This window comes from Manis javanica, chromosome 1 (assembly GCF_040802235.1).
Source record: "Manis javanica isolate MJ-LG chromosome 1, MJ_LKY, whole genome shotgun sequence".
Lineage (NCBI taxonomy): Eukaryota > Metazoa > Chordata > Mammalia > Pholidota > Manidae > Manis > Manis javanica.
Window position 1 is genome coordinate 192,864,969 of NC_133156.1, and position 16,248 is coordinate 192,881,216.

The window sequence follows — 16,248 nt, forward strand, 5'->3', positions numbered from 1 at the left end:
TTCTTGGCTCTCCATGGCTTATTCCAAGGGTCCTTCACCAGTTGATCAAAGAACAACACAATTTTGCCCACCTCAGGGCCTTTGCATATGCTATTTACTCTGGAAGCCCAGCTCCCCATCTCTTCTTCAACCTTATTTTTGCCTAGTTAATTCCAGCTCAGTATTCAGATCTCAACTCCGGCATCACTTCTTAGAATAGTCATCCATTACCTGTACACTAGCTATGTCTGACATATATTCTCATGATGTTTAGCACTTTTTATTCTTAGCACTTTACAAAGTTTGCAGTTGCATATGTATTTTTGTGACTATTCCACTCACCATTCTTGACCTTACTAGACTGAAAGCTCCAGGATGCAGGGACTCTATTCTTCTTATACACTATTGTATCCTCAGCATGAAGTATAATGCCTGATACCTAATAAGGACAAACAACTCATCATTTATTGAATGAAAAAAAAAACCAGACATAGTATTATCAATTACTAACAGCAGGTGTTAACAATCTGCTCAGAGTTTTGGGAGTGGAGAGAAGAACTGAGACTTGGTAGGGAACAGTGAGGTCAGGAAAGTGTTGACAAAGACTAGTTTTTGAATGGGAGGGATGGGATGGGGAGGAGAGTGAAAGGGTATTGGGAAAAAGGCGGGACAGGGGCATGCATAGTAGCTGAGGAGTGTGTGGGGACATGTGACAGAATATGTGGGGATAACTGCCCTGGGCTTCAGATAGGCTGAAGCAGTCACAGTTCAATGTACTGTGAGCTAAAGAAGGTTGCTGATCATGCTAGTTATGCTCCCTTTCTTTCCCACCCCTCAATTCATCCTACATTCTTTGTGTCCCGCTCTGTATCTCAGGAGGCTAACCCTGGCCCCTGGTTGCATTTGGCCAACAGAAGGCACTGGTGTGAACTTGTGAGAGGGAGGGAGGGAGGAGAAAGAAGGTGGCTACGTCCACCCCCTTGCTTCCTTGAATGCGCGTCTCTGGGAGTCGCTGCACCCCATGCATTGCTACAGCTCCTGCTTCATGGCTCCTTTCCCTTGGCTCAGCTCTCACTGGTCTTGGGAAACCATACTCCATGCTTGATGCCTCAGCCTCAGGCCTCCTGCTAACCTGAGTCTCTGGGTGCCTCTCTGCGCATTCCTTCCTTGTTTGTTGCCTTAATTCTGCTTACTCCTCTGTCAGTAACCCCATTCTTTAAAGTCTCCTCAATTAGAGACCACCTGGAGACAACTGTTTCCTGCTAGGGACCCTGACTTCTGCGCTTCCCTTCTCCAAGTGATGGCACTTATTCAGAAGTTGCATTTGATGCCATGCTAGATACCGAAGTGCCCCTAATAGGCAATGTGATTATAGCTGGCCATTTTTCTAGATTCATGCTAGAAATACCCTCTTTGTTTCTGGGCAGTGCATTGACTATGAGGTTCTTGGCTCTGTCAATGGAGGGAAAGGTATCTCTTTCCTCTTCTTCTACCGTGCATGCTGTGACTGTACTATTAACAACCTGATCCCACACCTGAAATCTCTGACTGAAAATATGTGACTTAGAAAACCCCAAGTTGACAGGGGCAAGGAGAATGGAACCATTAGCAGACACGAGTGCTTATTAGACATCCAGTCTGTAAAATTTAGGTCACCAAATTTTTTTGAAGTAGTTATTGCTCTAGCTATCTCAGTTCTCTAATTTATGTTGCTGGTGCAGACCCTGGGTTTGCACCTTTTCCCTTCCACAAAAAAAAGTACAACAAAGGAAAATGGGAGGATTTAGGTTTAAGAGACTCTTTCTTTGTGCCAGTCCTATTCTGATATTATTGGCTAGTTAGATTTTTTCTCCCTAGATGTATTGAATGTGTATCCCCAGATCTGTAAAATGTCCAATTAAGAAACCAAGTGAAAGTCTTTGGGAATCAACTCAGTTTTACCGATACATAATGTAAGGCCTTAAAACAGAAGAAAATAATTTAAATATGTTTTAAAATTTATGGCATAATATTTCTTCTGATACTCCCCTCACCAACTCCCTACCAGATACCAAGAGTGAGAAAATACTGGGTGAATTTTCTAAATTAGGAATTGAGAAATGACCCATTTGCAGAAAATCAAATGCAATCTCTCTCACATTCTGCAATTACCTGAAGAAAATATACAGATGATTCATTTTTCGAGTCTGCCACAGAAAGGGCCAATGTTTGAGCTTTAGAATCCTTTACACTAAGCAGACTTTTCCTTGTAGGGTGGAATGTTGGGATAGAAGACACCAGAGCTGGATCCTTTCCTTGGTTGGCCTTAATGGGACTGGGCTGGGATGCCATCCAGACCTCGGTGACCTGAAAGAATAGAAATGTCATGATGGGAATTTAAGGTGGAAAGGAGACCTGATTGTTTATTGTAATTTTAATTTCCTTCAGTTTATTTTAAAGAACAGTCTGGTACTACACAACTTGTACTTTTCTGCAAGTAGATTCATTCTGTTTATTTGGAGGCCCTATTATCATTTCTCTTGAATTCCTGAGTAGGAAATCCTACTCAGAAACAGTTGTCCATAATCCCAAGGCTACAAAGGAGAGTGATGTGGCCTCTCACTGCACAGCCTGTCGATAATGGGGATGAACAAAGATAAACAAAAATATCTGGATTGTTCCTGAATGAAACCTGTGGACATTTTCCTTAGCCAATTTCTCCACCCTTTTCTTTCTCAGGAGATGTGTGGCTAGAGGAAAATTAAGCTTTTTACAGTTGGTCATGGAGTATTTGCCATATGTAAGGGACTGTTTATAGGACTGATTTATACGTATGTCTACTATGGTTCATAGCAGAAATTCACTTAAGTAATAACTCTAAGCCTTGCTGTATAGAGTTGGTGCTCCAGGGTGGCTGGGCTCACTTCAAGGAGAGTCAAAATAAATTATTTTAAATTCAGTTTCATTTTAAATACATAAGCCAACTAGTTGTAGTAGCCTGGGAGTTAGAGAAATAGCTGTTTCTGCCACAAGCTTGTTGTGCCATTTGGGCGGTTCCTGCAGCTCTTCCGAGCTTCGTGTTACTTTCTGTGAGATGAAATGTTTGGATGCATGACCCCCCATGTTGCACACCTGCAGGGGGTGCTGTTCACAAAGCACATTTATATGGTGCTTCAGGGAGGCTCCGTTTCCATAGACTGCAGTGAGAATGGTGTCCTCTGAAAGGGTGCATTGCTGAGGCCCAGGCTTGACCTCTAAATCAATAAATGCCTATTGAGTACTCATTATGTGCCCAATATGAGTGAGGCATGTGGAAGGCAGGAGGCACAGCCCTAACAATCAAGGTGATGGGGCGAGCGGGGGTGCTGGGAGAGGGATTGCTTAATGGAAGGTGAAAAGTTTTTCATTTATGTGTTCATGTACTTCTTTCAAGACATGTGTTAAAAATATACTAAGTGCCAGAAATTGTTGGAGGCTAATCCATATTTTTTCTCCTGAACTTAGCTTAAACCTGACTCCCTTCATGAAAACCTGATCCCTCCATCAAGAAATCCAAAAGCTTGTGGAGGACACACAGGAACTTGTGGTAAGTACCGAAGTGGCATGGTAGCAGTGGGAGCCTGGGACATGGTAAAATTTAGCCATTAAGGATTTTTGGATTATCTGATATTTTTTATTATTCGTATTTTTTTCTCTGCTGATGAGTAATTGAGACGTCAGTGTGCTCAACTAATATTTGTTGAGTAAGGGAAGCACTGGTACGAACGCAAAGGTAGGTCACATGTAATGTGTGCTCTCAAGGGTTAGGAAAGTCAGACAGACTTGTAAATAACATGAATGGACTGTGCTAAGGGCTTAGCAGTGTGCTAAAGGATTCTGAGAGAGAGAGAGACACGAGAGCGAGAGCGTGCAAGCGAGTGAACGAGCATGCACACCTGGCTTGGAGAATTGGAAAGGTCTCCTTGCAGGAGGTACCATCAACGTGATTCATCCTTGTTCCTCCAGGACTGGCCTGGTCTGTTTCACACCTTCCATAGCTTCCAGTGCTTTGCCTTGATGGCATGTCTCCCCATTTATTTTATTATTTGAAAAACATCTATACCACTAGATTGTAAGCTCTGTGAGGGTAGAGACAGTGTCCTTTTTTGCTTAATATGGTGTCCCCAGTGTCTGAGTGGTGCTAGTTTAGAAGGCAGTCAAAAATATTCAATAAATGTATGAATGAGTGGCCACTGAAGAGTAGGTAGAACTTGGGGCAGAGAAGGAGTCTTCCAGGTGGAGGGAACAGTTTGAATAGCTGGCATGCTTAAGTGGCCCCCTGTTATTCCTTGGAGACTTTATGAATGTTAGAAATAGCAAACTGCATCCTGTCCTCTTACTGAATGACCAGAGGGCCTATGGAGAGGAATTGGGACAGGTCCACAGTGTGTCTCTAACTTCTCCATAATAAATTTAGGAAAGATTTATCACCCCTGGTTTTATTTAAGTGCTTCTTGAACCTAGTAGGTGCTCATTAAATATTTGAAAATGGAATTAGAGCATGGATGGATTTACTGATGTTTTCTGTCCGACAAGCTTTTGGAATAACAAGCTATCATTGCTTCCCCCCATGCCCCCTCCTGCTTCTCACTTAAGCCATGTCTTTATGCTGTGAAAAAAATGGTGCAATATGGGGAAAAAAAAGCAGGGCATCTGGTTCACCAGATATGCATATGGCCACAACATATGGCAAACCCAGGGCATTTGACCATCGTGCTCATTAGGATGTGCCGGCAAACTGGATGCCGCGTTCACTGTGTCTGTGTCATTTTTCTCTCAGCATGTCGACCTGGTGTCAATCATCAGGACACACTTGCCTTTCCTGAACAAATCACCTCTTCCAGTTCTTTCACTTCTGATTTCTTCTGAAACTCCCTGCTCTTTGCATTGATTTTCAGTTAGTTGGTGGGCTTCAAACTCACAGAATGGTCTTGCTCTAGAGATCCCACTAACATCACCAACACACCACACTAACAAAAAGCGACAACAGAAGCGCAGGGCCTTCTAGGTGGTGAGAAGAAAATGCAAGGTTCCTTCATTTGCTTTAAGGCATGAAGGAAAGTGGTCTATTTTTCTCAGAAAGACTGGGATAATTAACTTTGCACAGAAAAAAGAAAACCCAACCCATCCTGATCTCCTCATTTTCACTCAGGGACTTTCAATTTCAGGAACAGGAAGGCCAGGGAGAGTGCCCCCCACCCCCATCCTGGGCATACAGAGCAAAACAAAAGAACAAGCAATTCAGATGATCCAGAGTGGGTCAGTCTTCAAAAGCCAGTGAGCGGCTCGATTATTTTGTGTATTTTGTAGTTTTCCCCCCAACTGTCCTGGCTCCAGCTTTTCTGGGCCCGTCTTCACGTTTCTATTCCCTTCTTTCAGAAGACCTCCACCTCCCACTTCTCTAAGGAGTTTCCGTTTTTTCAGTTCTCCTGGGCGATTGTAGCACCATTCATTTAGTACATTTGCATATTTCATTTTTGTCCGGGTTGCTGCTCTCCTGTTGTATTTCTAACAGTGAGAAATGAGATCAGAACTCACATTAACCCTGATGTCATCCCCTTTGCTTTTCATTCGTTGCTATTCTTTGTTTATCATCTTTCAGCAGATTTTCAATCCATATGACAATACTCCCATCAAAATCAATTAGAACCAGTTTCAGAAAATAGACTTACTGATGCTCTCTGTCCACCTTCTCTTGAGTTCCAGCTGTATTCTGTGGTTGCACATTCACTTACTGCTAGATATACATGTTCACTTCATCTGCTACCAACTATCAAAACATGGTAACAAATTTGTCTGGAAGGATTTATTCTCCACATAGTTTCCTTCTTCTCTTTTTTCCTCAGTATTGCTGATGATTTGATTGAACTCCAAATAGTTACATATTTTTCTAATTTAATACCTACTCCATTATTTTGAGGCAGGAAAGTGCAGATTTTTTTTCTTTTAAATAGTTTTGTAGACAAAGTGAAAGATTTTTCATTCTTGCTTCAAATTCATTGTGAAAACAGAAGGCAGTTTTCCCAGATGGAAATCTGTCATATCATTATGGAAATGTCAGATTTCTACCCAGGGCATATTGACAAAAAGCCATGGTTTTTGCCCAGGGGGTGGAATTTCACAAATTTTCCCAAGAAGAGCTGTACTTCCTGGTAGAAGACAGGCAATTTCTCTCCCTATTTCAGATTTGCAGGACTGAGCACTAAGAGATTGGTTTCAGGCAAATACCCAAAGAGAAAGGATTTCTGGCCGTGGGGGCTTGGCTCTCCTTCTTGAGTCAGTCCTGGCTGTATTTACTTCAGTGTTATAGTTCCCCTGCGCTGTGACTCTGTTGGAGATGGCACTTAACACGGTGTCATATTTCCAAACAGATAAGAGATTTCATTCTTTGACCTACCTGATTCTGCCATGTAAATATCTCCCTCCCCTTTAGTTAATAGATATGCTCTTCTTAAAGTCTCTGTTAATTTTGGTAATTGTATTTTTTACCCCTGGGAGTGGAGCATTTTAAACCTCTGTTAGCAGAAAATTCATGCATGTATTAGAAATATTAGCAAATCACGTCCATGTTAATGAATGATAGGACATTTAAAGGAAAATAAAACAATCCCCAAACATTTTCATACATTTATAGTCATCAGAATCACACGCTTTAAATAGATGAAAGAGATTTGCGAGTGGCATAAGTCATGGCAGAAACAGCCTTGGGACATGAGTTACTCTGTTCTATTATGTGAAAGTCTTGCTGCTTGTATAATAGCCCTGCAGATTAGCAAGTACAATGCAAAGGATCTAAATATTTTTCTTAAATAAAGATTTGCTGTTCTCAACAAAAAAACCTCCTCCAAAGATTACAGCTAGTACAGATAGCCTGCTGCATTAATATGGATGTCTCAATGTATATTTTTTCCAAGCAGAAATACCTGCATTAAAAAAAATGCAGCAATAACTTTAAACTTCAAAGGTCTAAACTTCAAAAGGTTTCTTGCATTCTGCTTGATGGGACAGCATCTTATGCACACATGCTTTTTTCCCTGCTAAATGCCTTAATAATGAGCTTGGGTTCAGATTTTGTGAATCGGAGCCAAGTAACTCTATTTTATTATATTTGCTGGGAAATGAACTAGCTCAGGGTAATTAGGAAAGCAATTTTATTAGCTTCTATTTCATAAAGATTGTTTTTTAATCAGAGTCAGAACTTACTAGAAATGATTCTGTGCTCATTGCTCGGGTCTCAGGAAATGAAGTGGGGCACCGTAGGTCCTAACCCACACTAAAACCAATGTGATGAAGACAGAAGCTTTGCTCTTAATCTCTAACAATGCTGTAAAAATAAACCCAATCTGATGGCGTTGTAAATAAAAGGGTCACAGCTAACGATTACCTGTGTCTGGTTTATTATACTAGAGCCTTGATAACTAGAGGAGCCAAAGCTGTCCTGTAATTGACCAAAGAGTCTTGGATTCAAGTTTTGAACAATCTTGGTTTGGAGGCTGGGGAACCTGGGGTGGGTAGGGAGAAAAGGGAAACACTGGATGAGGTGAATATGTCTTCAAGAGACAAATGGGAGAAGGAATTGGGACTGATGGTGTATTTAGATAGTGCTGTGCAGCTGTGAAAAAGACAAACGCTGTACTGTGGCACGCAGCCTACAAGAGGGTGTTGCTTGTAGGAAAATGGCGTTCCTGTAATCATGCCTCTTCTGGCAGCCACTTACGGAGTGCGGCATACTTACTGTTTGGGGCACCTCATTATAAAGAGAACATCAATACTGTGAATTAGAGAGAACTCAGAGAAGGGTGACAAAAAAGATAAAAGGATTAGAAGAGATGACCTATAAAGAAAGGTTAAAGGAACATAACATTTAAAGCTTTCAGGAGAAGGAGCTGGAGAGATGGAAGCCTATGCTAACTGTCTACAAATATTTGAGCAATAATAATTTTAAGGAAAGAAGGGGATTGCTTGCAGTGGTTGAGAATGGTCTAATAAGAAGTAACAGCTTGAAACTAAGGAAAGGGGAATATGTCGGTTAGGAGACATTAGGAAATTATGCCAGTAAGGGCAGTTATGCACTGAAGTCAACTGTCTGGGGAGGTGGCTGAAGCCCCATCACTGCAAGTGTTATGAGTATTTAGGGGGAGCTGAAACCCTCAGGGAGCTCCTCTGAAAGGAAGCAAAGCCCACTGTTTTCTGAAGATATTCCTGTATAGGAGAATGGGGCCAGAAAAACCGAAGAGGGTTCTCCCAAGGGCCCCTGCTGTAATTTAAAGCTTCTAAAGTGAGTGTGCAGAGATGGTAAATATGGTCCAAGAATAAAAAGCCCATCCTATGTGTATGGGAAATACCTTTCCAAAAAGCTATCATTTCTGTCGGTCATTAGTGTTGGTGTTCCTCATTTCCCTTTACAGTCATCGAGACATTTACATAAATCATTGCACAACACCGCCAGAAGTCAGAGCTAAAGTGAGAAGGGAGGGATGTCTCTGACAAGGGAGAGTATTTAAAAATGAATGGTGTGAGGTTGTGTGCATCAGTTTCTGTTGTGCAAGCAAAGGGAAATAGAGAAAATTGCCCTGTTTTATCATGTTGGACGAGCTGGAGTCGGTGACACTGTGATCAGGTGTGCGTGCATAATCACTCCCCCAAATAATCACTATGTGGAACAATTTCCCCCCAAATCTTGCAGCTTCAACTTATTCTCTGCAAGTGATTCATAAATCTTGGCCTTGAATGTGAATCAAGATTCCAAGCTGCAGGCTCAGGGGTTTGTTGGATTTATTCAACTTTAGTCTTTATTTATAGACATAAAAGTATATTATTGGTTGTAACATCCAAACAAAAGAAAACAGATTGTAAGCATCCATTAATGTTTTCCCAAAAGGGAAATCGTGTGTTTCTCTCGGGTCTTTCATTCTCTCTCTTGTAATATTAAGATGATGTCATAAACTCGTAATTACTTTGTGATGTTCTTGTGCACTTTATATCTGTTGGTTCAGAGATGCAAATTCCCTCTCTGATCAGAATGCAGTGAACATTATGAGCAAGTGGAAGATAAGTCTTCAGTGGCTTGCAACTTTGAAACCTCTGAAGTTTTGAATTCATACTGTTTAAACTCTGTTCTCAGGGAGGGGAAAGATGCACTTCAAAAATCTTGGGTCTTGTTTTATATACATGAGATGAAGTGTCAGTTTGCTGAAACAATTACTCTTATTACCAGAAAAGAAAATTACTTTGACTAATGAAAGTAGAGGCTGTATGAAAAAAAAATTAATGTATTTATCTGGTAGAAAATTTTCATCTATTAATCATATCCAGAATAGCAAAGATATTTTAAAAGAAAGGGTGTGTTTACATGCATATTATTCGATGTTTGGCTTTCAAGTACCTGTGACATTGGGATAAAATAGGAAACACAAAACATAGGTCTGTGAGAGAAAAAATTGATCACAAGATGGTGGCTTTTTGTTTTCTTGGCCAAATCTTTATTTTACTCCCAGCTCATCTCTTCGGTTCTGCAAGAAAGTGGCCATAAAGTATCTATTTCCAAGTTACCTTTAAACCTTGCTCAGATTTCTTATTGCTCATTGCTAACTGTTTTCATTTCTCACTTCTTCTGCTCCACTAGTTATAGACCCATTCACCAACCCTCTAGGATTCCTACCATGGTGACTTACGTCTTTGCCATATGCATGTGAAGAGCCAGCATCAACCCAAGGGGGCATGGAAGGAGGGAGGGAGGCAGAAGAGATGCTTCCCTGCTCTGTTTGGTCTCAGAACTTTATGTTTTTCTTTTCTTATAATCTTAACAACAATCTTGATTGATGCTGGCAATTTTAGATGTCCCCAGCAATCCTTCCCCTGCACCCTCAGAATAAAGAAACAAAATAATTCCACTTCTAAGTTTTAATTGCTGCAACTATTATAGACTGAGAGGCAGTATTTCCTTGAGTAGTGGAGTGGTGGAGTTTGGGGCAGGTTGGAATGGGAAGCCATCCTAGAGTCTAATCTAATCAGTTACACTGTTGACTTCTGGGAGAGTCAGATGGGAGGGTAGGCTCTGGAAAGACTGCTTCTGCCTTAGCCTTAGTGCCATCTCTCTCGTGTGGGGAAGCAGAGCCCTTTTCCTTTTGTTCTCAAAGTATTGAGGGTTATGGAGCCATCTGTCAGAAGGAGCTGACCCACTCTTATTATTTGTTTAATACATGCTGCTCCTGTCTTCTTATAAGTTGACAAGTAGACCAACAGACGTGGATGCCATTTGCCATCCTCAGCTGAGTCATTTGCATTCAAGGTTGAGCTAAAGGTAATTTGGCTTTAGATCATTATTTTGCCAGTTTTGTGTATAGTAGACTGTTGAACCACACAAGGGTCAGGGGCATCGACCTGCTGCATAGTAAAAAATCTGTTTATAATTTTGACTTAAAAACTTAACCACTAATAGCCTACTATTGACTGGAAACCTTACCGATAACATACATAGTCAATTAACACGTATTTGCATGTTCTATGTATTATATACTGTATTCTTGCAACAAAGTCAACTAGAGAAAAGAAAAATAATGTTTCAAATTTTTACAAATCTCCAAAAATTATTTTAATGTATGTATTGAAATAATCCACATACAAGTGGAGCTGATGCAGTTTACTCCTATATTGTCCAGGGGCCAACTGTATGTTCTTTCTTCGTGTCTTTTTCTCACCCCTATGTTTAATTTTTCAGGCCTTTACCTCATCCTTTGCATTCTTTACGAATTCTAGGTCTCCAGCAAAACAACCACTTCCAATGTGAGCCCTGCCTGAGGATCAGCTTTATCTTTTTCTGACCCAGGCATGTATTGTGTGGTAACACTGTTCAAAATTGAATATGAACGCAGACCAGCAAGCCTCTTTGTCAGGGTACGGATGTGCCCTGCACGTCGATCCTGTTTAGTTATTAGAATCTGAAAACTTAATCATACACTCTAAGATAAAGAATTTTACTCCTGCATGTTCATTTAAGATTTAGACTTGACATATTAACGCCAAATTTAAAATTGTGTCCTCTTCATTGCAATCCTCTGTAGTTACAAGGTTCTAATAAATATTATGTCCTCCCATCATGCAATTAAAATTTTCCACCTCATTTCACAATGCAAAACATTCACATCTTGTCAATCATTTTGAAACATGATTTTTTGACATCATATAATTTCACTTCATTTTTTCAGACAGACATCACACCAGGAAATTATTTAAGAAAGAATCCTATTATATCTTTATTTTTCCACCAAATTTCACCTTCAAATGCAGTCATTTGTGTACATTTCAGTAATTTCAACAATAAACTTGCAAGGAGAGCGAATGGCAGTTCCTCAGACAGAAGTTCACATATGAGTTTTGCCATTCTTGCAAGGCTGCAGCTCCGTTGTGGGCACCTGATTAGAAAACATGGTTTTAGCCATGGGAAGTTTACAAGTCTTGCTGCACAAAGTGAAAAGGTTGCTGCTAGAGACAGCCACCACCTGGGAAGCTAGGAGAAAAACATGCATGTGCTTTTGAACTCTCCTCTGTTTAATAACTAGCAGACACTAATGATTTGCCAAACATCCTGATGTAAAATGGCGGTAGTCAAAAGCAAGGCTGCCTGCTGGTTGTCAGGTAGCCCACCTGTTCTTCAAACCAAAGTTCCCCTGACCTGTGTCCAATGCAAAGCTGTTACCCTTTCAGTCACTGCTAGGTGTGCGTGTACACTTTGCTGGGGTCTCTTGCTAACTTCTTGTCTGCCCTTGAGAGAAGCTTCTTCCTGGCAGCTCCATGTTGCCTTTCTTGTGCAGGAAGATCCTTGGGGACTGACCTCATGCTGTCCTTGGGGACATTGGGGTGGGAGGCGGAGCAGAGGAGAAGGGATGAAGGCTCATCTTGTCTGAGCAGAAGGGAGAATTAATGAAAACATGTTGGCTATGGCTTTGCCCAGTTTGGTAGAGGATGAGCCACTGCTTCCTAATTTTTTTAAGTGGTGGGGTAGGTTTTTTAAGAAGGGTCAGTCATATTCATGACTTGGTGTAGTTTTGTGGGAAAGGTAGAAAACAGCTAGTGGTTGAGGGTGGTGAGACATGAAATAGGGAAAGCAGTGTTGAAATGGTGTCTGTAGTGTACAGTGTCTTTGCTCCAGATGAGCAAAGATGGATTTGGATTAAAACATGTGGGCAAGAGGAGGCAGGAGAACACTGTTTTGGTGTGACCTCCAGCAGAAAGGTGATTGGGGGAGTTTATTAAGTGCCAGTTTGGTCATAATTTGTTAGCACTCATGTGATATTCACAATTGGATGGATTTTGCAATGGGCCAGATTACTGTTTCCAGCCAACCACCCAATGGCAAGAACACAGAAGCCACCAGGCCTGGGCTCTTTCTTGATGTTCTACTGCTACTTAAGATATTCTTGATTTATATTGATGCTGTAATGTAGATACCAATAAATATGTCAAAGTGAAACATTTGATAGCACAGAAAGGAATTCTTTTAAGATAGTACCATCTAATACTGAATATTATATTAAAGTGATTACATTTAGGGTTTTATGAATGGTTAATCTGTGAAAGTACTTGGTATTGATTAAGATTCCATGGTATACTTTGAATACCTACCACATACTGTGCTTTACAAATATTATTCTTTTGAACCTCACACCAACCCAACAAAATTGGGTTTTTACTGATGTGAAATCTAAGGCTCACACTAAGTCATATGGCTGATAGAGTGGCAGAACTCTAAGTCAAATCTCCTATACCCTAAATGTATGTTTGATGAATGTTGACAATTAAATCCATACCATATTCATTTATGGATATTCATACATGTTTATCCATTAATTACACCCACATATGTCAGAATATCCATCTGTTTTTTGATGGGATGATTCATAAATTAGAAGGAGATCCTTTATGATCGGCAAGAGCATCTTTTGTCTAAGCAAGAGCCTTTGTGATGTTCTTTAAGCCCTAATCCATCCAGGGACCAGGGAAGCTTAACTTTGTTTTCTAAAGTCAATTGTGCTACAAATGAAGATAGCAGTTAGCATTCATTATCCTTGGTGATTTTTATCTACTTCTCTGGTGGGTTGACATGGTGCTTATCACTGTGATTCCTACGTGAACTGACATACTGACTACCTTCTCATGAAACAGTGTTGGGAGGAGAATAGCCCCTTCTTCTGACCTATTCAATGCCTTGCTCACAGATAACCATTTAATTTTCTCAATAGTTCAAGTCCTTCATCATCTGAACTCTTACATCATTTACACATGGTGGCCAACCTTAACTCAGTGAAATTCTTATGTGATGGTGAGCAGCCCTTTGAACCTCAATGAGATATATTGAAGAGCTTATACCATGGTGTGTCCACATACTGCTTACCAGTTGCTTTAGGAACTATTTGGTACTAGGGAGAGAATCTGCTTGAATAAGCTTAAACAAAACAAACAAACAGGTGTTTTTAAAAGGCTTCATGGTCATCTTATAAAACCCATGTGTGCTAATAGAGCTTTGCCTCATAGAAATGGGAGTAGAAGTGGACATCTACTCACTTACTCTATCATCCCTCCTCTTTGCTTCTCTTTGTTTCCATTCTTTATTGTCATCTCTAATAACCAGTTTCTCTATTTACAGACCTGCTTACACATGGCCCATCATGGCTGCCTTTGAATGGTGGCCTTAGCCTGCAAATCAGCATGACTATTCAGCTCATATTTCCCACATCAAAGTAAGGCAGATTCTAGTTTTTCTATTTTAAATTCCTAGGAGAAATCAGCCTGGGTTACATGTCCACTCCTGGTCTGAACAGCTCTGATGGGCAAGGGTGGATAGAGAGGAGAGGCCACACCTGTGAGGCTGCTTCTTTCAAGACATTGGGTGTAAGAATGTCTTGAAGAAACAGATGAGGCATAGAGTGGTTTGTCTCTCTCTAGAGTAAAATACAGTAAGGTTGTCTGTGGGGGGAAAAAATTGGTCTTAATTATGTATAATGATAGATTTTTAAGTCACTGTACTGAAGAGAGAGAAACAAAATTCTCATGCAGAAAACCATGCCCTGCATATTTTTAAGTAGAGGTACTTCTGTAGAGCACCAGGGAAACAGAGGAACCTGATCTCAGATAAAAGGTCATGACTTTCCATTCTTTCTGGGATGAAATCACAAAGTATTTCTTAGAAGATTTCTTTTCTTTCTCCACATGCAAACTCATTTGTTGGAATACAGGGAAAGAGAAAGTTGAATTCAGCCAAATACTTCCTGTCTATCCTCCACCCTTAGACCAAACACACTGGAGAGCCACCTTCTTCCACTCTAATCCATATGCAGACACAACCACCACCAGGGAACTGACTTTGTGCACATGGCCCCAGAAGTCTTGAAGACCCCTAGAAACTTTCGTTACCTATTCAGATATTTCTATTGGGCTGTTTGTAGATCATAATTGGAGTTTCTAATAATCTTGAGTAGATTTCTGTGACTTGCTGTAAAAGGTTAAGTTAGAATCAATTTTGGGGGAAAGTTCAGTTGGGGGGCAGTGTGGGCTGGCTGGGAGTACCCTCCTCCTCCTCCTGGAAGCACCAGGAGCATGTAACTCCAGTATAACTTCGCTCGGTTCAGCTGCTGTTTTGCCAGACTTGAGTTTTGCCCGGGAAGCTGCTTAACTCTCCTGAGATGAAAGCATCTGTATGTGAACAGGCTGAGACATCAAGTTTCTTCCTGGTGTTTGAAGGTTCCAAGCAGAATTGTTATGTCCTCACAAGATGACCAATATGGCCTATTAGTTAAGAAATATGATGCCACTTCTATATGCTATTTGCAGTTTCTTCTCCAAAAAGTACTTTCTCCACAGGTTGCTGTCCCTGGCCTGTGTGGCCGAGGGTTTATGAGGAGACAGACATGCCTACAGGAGCTTGAAGTGCTGTGTTCTAGTTCTACAGAAAGAAGAGTTCTAGCACAAAACACCTTTGTGTTTTCCTCATCTCCTGAAACTGTTTAAGAGCATTAAATTTTGTTCCTGCTGCTTCATTCTTTAGCCTCTGTAAAGGGACCTGACTTCATAGTGATTCTGAGAGGCAGCCATGTCCGTGCATACTGTCAAATCACTCCACTAGGTAAAATATAAAAATTTAATGAACCAGGCTTGCATGTAATCATACAATAGCAGCACCACTCAAGAGCCGCTGGCTTCCCTTTCCATGCCTTTTGGAGATTTGTTGTGCGTGGGCGAGAGAGACCAGTAGCCTTGAGTCTTTCTCCTTTCAGGGCAATGTGAACAACAATAAAAATAACATTTTAAAGCAAGCTATTAGCTAGACACTGTTCTAAATGGTTTACCTGGATCATCTCATTGAATTCCAAAAACCACCTTTTGAAGTAGATGTTTTCATTATCCCAATTTATAGATGAATCAAGTTAATTTCAGAGAAGTTAAGTAACTTGCCTAGAGTCACAGAGCATGAAAGGAGTGGGTTAGGATTTGAACCCAGTGAGTCCAGACTTTATGTTTGTAACCATTACATTTTATCACCTTCTGAATCTGAATCCACTGAGTCAGTTGTAACATGAGCATTGAGGACATGACCCTTGTCATGATTCCCTTCCAGTCATACCTAAATTCTCTTCCTCAAACCTCAGACCTACTAATGCTTCTAAAACCACTGTATTAATAGCATTTTGAAGATAAGGGGAAAAAGAGGGAAAGCAGAGAAGAAATAGGTAGGAGCAGTTGGGGCAGGAGGGATGAATAGGAGGAACACAGAGGATTTTTAGAGCACTAAAACTGCTGTGTAGATAGAACAGTATACTCATGGATTCATGTTATGATACATTTTTCCAAACCCACAGAATGGACAGCACCAAGAGCGAACTGTCATTTAACTATTGGACTTCAGGTGATTAAGATGTGTGGGTGCATCAATGGGAACAAACATACCTCTCTGGTGGGAGATGTTGATAATGGGGAGAGATGTTTGCATGTGTGTGGGCAGGGAGCATATGGGAAATCTCCGTATCTAACACTGAATTTTGCTGTGAACCTAAAACTGTGTTAAAAAAAAAATAAAGCCTTTAAAAAAAAGCTAAGAGGAGAAATGTGGGAGGAGTGTTAAGAAGCTTGTTTATGATCCTTTGAAGAAGGAGAGTGGAAGAGAAGGGGCACGTTGCTTCCCTGTTTGGAAACGTTCATCTGTTTTTAGCGGCTTTCTCTGCTAAAGGGGCCCCACAGATGACAAAAAGCAGGTCG

The 16,248-nt window shown here is 40.8% G+C and overlaps 1 long non-coding RNA gene across 1 annotated transcript in view; it reads left to right on the top strand.

The window, feature by feature from the left end:
• Positions 1-16,248, top strand: part of LOC140843422 (uncharacterized) — a 529,360-nt gene that overhangs the window by 249,464 nt on the left and 263,648 nt on the right. Inside the window, exon 5 of the long non-coding RNA XR_012121167.1 lies at positions 3,463-3,544. This is a non-coding gene — a long non-coding RNA (uncharacterized lncRNA). The remainder of the gene's footprint in view (positions 1-3,462; positions 3,545-16,248) is intronic.